Raw genomic sequence first — 6,000 nt, 5'->3', positions numbered from 1 at the left:
AAGGTTTGCACGCTGCTAGATTCAGGCGCACAAACGCGAGGAAATGCTTGCTATAAATGAATTCACAGCAGCGATAAGCAGACGTGTACGGAACTGCTCTAGCGCACGACGGTACGCACCGCGACGGCAGCGGTCTTTCGACATGCCGTGAAACGGCGGGCCTCCTGCAATTTTTGTTGACTGCATGCCGCTAGACAAGTAGTTATGCCTGCACTGTAGTAGCGGCCATCTGTCCCTTTAGCAACTGATAAATAAGTGATGAATGCATATGAGCTCGCAGTAACGTACGTAGGAATCGCGCTGCAGCGCGAGGTCGTGCGCTGCTCGCTTGATGTAGCTTTTAATGACAGCGCTCGAACATCGATGTGCTGCAATCAATACTACCTTGCTGCGCTGCCTCAACGTGCTGGCTTGAGGTCAAGAATGAGCACATTTAACTCTTTAGCCTGTGCTGCTCGTAGTGGTGTAGTGAATTGTCACCAAATCAGCCCGACCATTTGTGGTCATTTGTGCACACACCTGGTCACTTCACCACTTAATTCGCACCAGTCGAACTCTTAATTCTCGCTGTGGCCGGGTCTCGAATCGTGGATTACCAGCCATGCCTGCTGCTATGTCGGTCTGCCGTCGGGACTGTAGGTGCAAAAGACTGAATTTTATAACGCAGATAATCAAGCAAGCTTCAAGACAGGCGAAGCAGTCAGCATGGCGCGAAGTTTCGCTTAATTACCCAGCGCGACGAACTGCAGCTATCCAGCGCGCCCGACGTTCCGCTTCGTGAGGCCTTGAAAGAAAACGGTAGAATCTGATGTTGGGATTCAGGCCTTCTTGTTCATGGCAGCCCAAGACGCAGAAGTAACGACGGTGACGCTTTTTCGAGGCTGAGCTAGGTCTCTCCGGATCGGCGTCGCCGATTCCTTCTGCTTCCGGCATTACGTCTCACGGAGAGTCTGTTTTCGTTAAACTATAGGCTGCGGCTAGCTCGCAGCGTGGTCGGCGTGGTCTGTTGAGAAGTGACGAGCCTTTTCGCACTCGCAACAGGGCCGAAAAAAGTGCGAATCGACGCGAAACTCGGCTAGAAACGTGCTTCGCCACAGCCAGGGCTCAATACTACCCAAGCCGGTACTACCCAGATGACGTTTCGCACGCCGCCACCAGGCGCCGCTACTATACCTCAAACTCCAGCGCAAGCCGCCCATAGACTCCCAATTTTCATTCACCGTGATTCGTGCTCCTCGTTCGCCCTTTCCTGCTGCAGCAATGGGCAAATTGTGCCTCTGGCCTTTCTTGGCCACGATTAGGCATGAACGGAGACCAGCATACGTGCTTACATAATCCGATGCGTGAAGTTGATAGCCAGATGGTTGGAAAGGCCCGCAAAAGTAGCTGATGAAGGCGATGCCCACGATAGCGACTTGTCCATATTGAGACAATGTGAGACACCAAGTGTAAGCCACACATTAGCGGCCCCCGAAAGAAAAGAAACGTGCAGGTTGGAAAGGAATGAACGGCTAAAATCCGGGGTAGTCCATGTCGCTGTGTAGGCTGCGGCAGCAGATGCCTGCGTCACCCTTGCTTCGCAATTCAATTTGGGCATTTTTAACGGCGACTGTCGCTGCGAACAGGTGGCACACTCTGTCCAATCTGCTTGGCCGCTGGTTGTCGCTCGTTAACCTGACCACCACGTGCGACGACGATGGTGTACCGTTTACGAGCTCGTGTCAATGATTCCAGCGTATCTCGACATGCAAATTTTATTTCTGCTATTGCACGAGAATGTACACTGCTTGTCTTCTGCCAATAAAGTCGCACGTTCTGTACACTCACTTGTGGCTTGTTTGTATGGGCGTCAGTAGAGGCTCTTGGCAATTAGAACGCACCAGCTATGCGGCAGCGGAGGCATTGAGGCATGCTGCATAGCCGGCAGGGCAAGCACGGCGCGTACCAGCGTACGCGACCAGCAACGTCATCTGGCGTCCACCTAAGTAAGTTCCATGCGCTGCCGCTGCTTATTTTCGAACAACTGCGGAAGGTACAGTTTCCCTTCTCTAATTTGGTTCTTTATTCTATGGTGACGCCTTAGAGATTTCCGAGCACTAATCTATCACTTTAGCTTTACTTACTAATAGCAACTTAGGAGGGTGATGGTTTGGGCTAGTTGGTTTTCCATTTTAGACTGTGTGGTGCAGTGTGACAGGGGACACAGGAAAAAACGAGGACAAAACGCATGCTTCCGACTCAAATTTTGTCTGATACAAGGTGTCATATAGAAGAAACAGAGGGGAAACGACGTCAAAATATGTATGTAAAAAACAAACAATAAAGATGAAAAACATTATAACGATGCCATCACCGCTCACTGTTAGCACGGCAATTGTCCAAGAATGCTAACTGATGGCTTATGCACGGGCATACTTCACGTGCCATGCTAGCTGATTCAATGATGATACACATTCGATCGCCCATATGGGTGAAGATTACTTTTGTTTTTCCAAACAGAGGGGTACATCCGCATGTGCTGCAACATTATTTGCATGTTCATGCAGATGATCGTTTGGACACCTGCCTTTCTGACCAATGTAGCATGCGCCACATTTCAAGGGGATTCCGTATGCAACCCTCGGCACGCGATCCACGTAACGGTTGCGGTGCTTGACTTCACACTGGGCTTTTTCTTTCTTGATAGGGGTGCTTTTCTTCTATATCAAACAAAGCTTGCATGGGGCAGAAAACACTACACGTACACCAACCCACTCACCAACTTTTTAAGTCGATGGGCGATTTGATGCTTGTATGGAATCACCCCAACCTTACATTCCTTTTCTGTGGGCTGCTTTTCGGTGACCATGGCTTCTCTGTTAGGTTTCCTTCTTTTTCTGTGGATTTCCTCAGCTACTGAGACGAGTAATCCATCAGGATAGCCCAGGGCTTTCAGGTGTTTAGTCTGTGGTGGCAGGACTGGTCTAATGCATTATAGAGAAGCAGGCCTGAACAACAGACCTCTTTACCAGTTTACTGTGTGCTGTTGAAAAGGGTAGGAGTGGCTTGTGCGCTCGGGGTTCATATGTCCAGCAAACATGATCATTAGAACACACAAGCTTGAGGTCGAGGAAACGAATGGAATCATCTTGTGGCATTTCATGTGTTAAGACCAGGGCGGATAGACATTCTTCAAATATACCATCCAGTTGTGATGAAGTGGAGAACTCCAAGGCACCACACTGTAAAACTACCAATAAGTCGTCCATATATCTGAAGATTCTGAGAACCTTAGTTCCTTCTAATTGTTGCTGCAAAGCTCTGTCTGATTTTGCCAAAAACAGGTCACTCAACAAATGCACAACACAATGGACACTCCTTTGTTCTGAAGATATATTTCGTCATTGCATTCCACGTATATGGATTCAAAGTAAAACTGCACCAGAGTGAGGAAATTTCCTGTGCTTAACCCTGCTCGGTCTTGAAAGTCAACCTTACCGAAATCTTCAATGCATTCGCTGATGCATTCCAACAGCCTACTGTGTGGGAACGAGTAATAAAGGTCCTTAATGTCGATCGAGAATGCAACAAGCTTACCACATTCATTAAGCTTAAGAAAATTAATCAAAAACAGGTTCTCTGTGGATAATGACTACAGATTTTGTTGCAGGAACAGCCCCACTTCTTTCTACCATGCTCCTCTTTCTGAAACGATGATGCGGAAGAGAACACCAGATTTTCTAGTTTTTGCCGAAAAGAACATCTCTGAACCCGCGTTCTTGCTTTTCTCGATTTGTTTTTCCAAGGCATGTAATTCTAAATCCTGGCAAATTTGCTTCGCCCTAGTCTTCACTTTCAATAAATTCACACCTGTACGAATGAAATACTGAGCTAATGGCATTCTGAAATTTTCCTATTTTTTAAGTCATTTTCCCTCAGCTTTTTTCTATATAACACCTCATATCGGACATTAAAATTTCAGTTGGCAGTAAGCGCTTGTCGTTTTTTCCTGTGTCCCTTGTGCCGCTTTGCGCTGCACCACACAGTTAACTATTTGCCTTTAGTGTCGCTTTAACCACCTGGCGATTTTTAAAGATCATTTTGCGTTCTGCTGCCATCAGAATGTGGCCACTGTGGAAGGTTATATAGTGGGTGCACATGCTGCCCAAACATTTAAATAAATCATATATGTCTAAGGATGTGCGAAATGTCAGTGCGAGTGGTTTATAATGGTATTTGTCTTGTTCGCTAGCTGAATAATTTCAGGGTTCAAACAAAATTAATGCCACATGACTCAAAACTTTTCCACTAACTCAAAGTGGCATGTCTAGCAATTTGCAGGGTTGGCCTTGCTTTGAACTTTCGCCTAGTACATTTATAACAAACTGTTCTTGTTCCTGTGATGAAGTCAGCACGAATTCACTTGCAGCCACGCTCACAGATGGTAGTTGTGACCTCAAGCAGCCACAGCTATCAAATAAATAGCAAAACGTACCACCTCCTGGCTTCATCATGCATCCGAGTGAGCAGCTGCACTGGAGAAGGAAGGAGCAGCAGGTGCTTTTTACTCAGCTGCAAGTGCGTGATTTCCTACAGACCTGATTACTTCCTGCTTTTGATGTAATTCAAGGTGTTGCATTTTAGATGGAGGATTACCTTAGCTACAGGCTCTCGTATACTCTCATTCGTTAAATTTCTGATGCCTCCTCAAGGCTTTTCTTGGTCTCTGAATGCTATTCTCTTCATGGCAACTTTGAAGATCATCAAGCAACCTAAACCTCATGAATTTGCATTGTTTTGGGACCATATGTAATTTTCAGTTCTATATAACATGGTCAAATAGAGGCTGAATTCTCTTAATTTCTGGATTGCTAGGTGTTTCAAATCGAGTCACCGTGGTCGTTTCGTGGAAAACTGACAGTGCATATGCTCACTCAGATTTCTTTATTCTCTCTTTAAGTATCTTGCTTTTTACTTGAATAACTGAAAAAGCACACCGGGTGTACTTTTCTTGTTCCAGAACGGAATTTTCAAAAATTGCCCATGGCAGATATTGCAATTGTATTCCTTGATCTAAGCTGCTCGAAGCAGTGGACTTGCCCAATAAATCAAAATGCATAGCCAACTAATTAGCCAAATACTCTCTTAAGCTAATTACTCTATGGCACATATTGTAATTTAGAAATTATAGCCATCATATCTGCAAGGCATATCTACTCGGAGTAAATAGCGAGCATGGCGCTGGGTTTGAGATATGCACCGTTAAACTTCAGGTAAAAATGCGCTGTTCCACTCTTTTGAGAAAATCTTGTTTTGTACACTGAAGCACAAAAATTACAGAAGGCCAACATATTCTGGCGTCAACCTGAAACTTCATTCTATGTGGATTTGTCTCTTGACCTCACTGGCTATAACTCGGAAATTGCAAAAGATGCCATGATTTAGTTAATATTGCAATTAGTGACTTTTTTGTCAGTTGATTATGCATTTAGATTTTGCGTGCAAGTAATGTCCGCCGCTTTCAGTAATCCAGCACAACTACTAGAATTACACTAGCTGCCACAGACGAATTTTTAAATTTTGTCTGGGCAAAAAAATGCACTTGACATTTTTTGCACATAAAAGAGCGTTCAGTTACATGCTGGCCTACATTTCATCATTCGAAGCTTTCATTATTCGATACTAATTTCCAACAGTGCCTGTGTAATGTACAGGCGCCGACAAAAGTGGTATACTCCATGCAGCGCGAGGCGGAGCAGCCACAGAACACCTATACAAACTTAGAGAAGGGAAACTGTACCTTCCACAGTGCAACGGAAGTAAGCGTAGCGGTGGCGTCGTGAACTAAAGTATGCGACCACAGATGGCGCTGTACAACAGAAAACGGAAACAGTATTGCCGCTTTACCAGTTGTTCTGTGGCTTTACTGAGTTTCTGGCTGCTGCGCCTCGATCGTGCTCGTTTGGTTGCTGTGTGGTAAACGTAGCGCCTACATTACATTTGCCACACAGCAACCAAACT

Source organism: Dermacentor andersoni, chromosome 2 (genome assembly GCF_023375885.2).
Source record: "Dermacentor andersoni chromosome 2, qqDerAnde1_hic_scaffold, whole genome shotgun sequence".
NCBI classification, from domain to species: domain Eukaryota; kingdom Metazoa; phylum Arthropoda; class Arachnida; order Ixodida; family Ixodidae; genus Dermacentor; species Dermacentor andersoni.
This window is presented reverse-complemented; position numbering follows the sequence as displayed.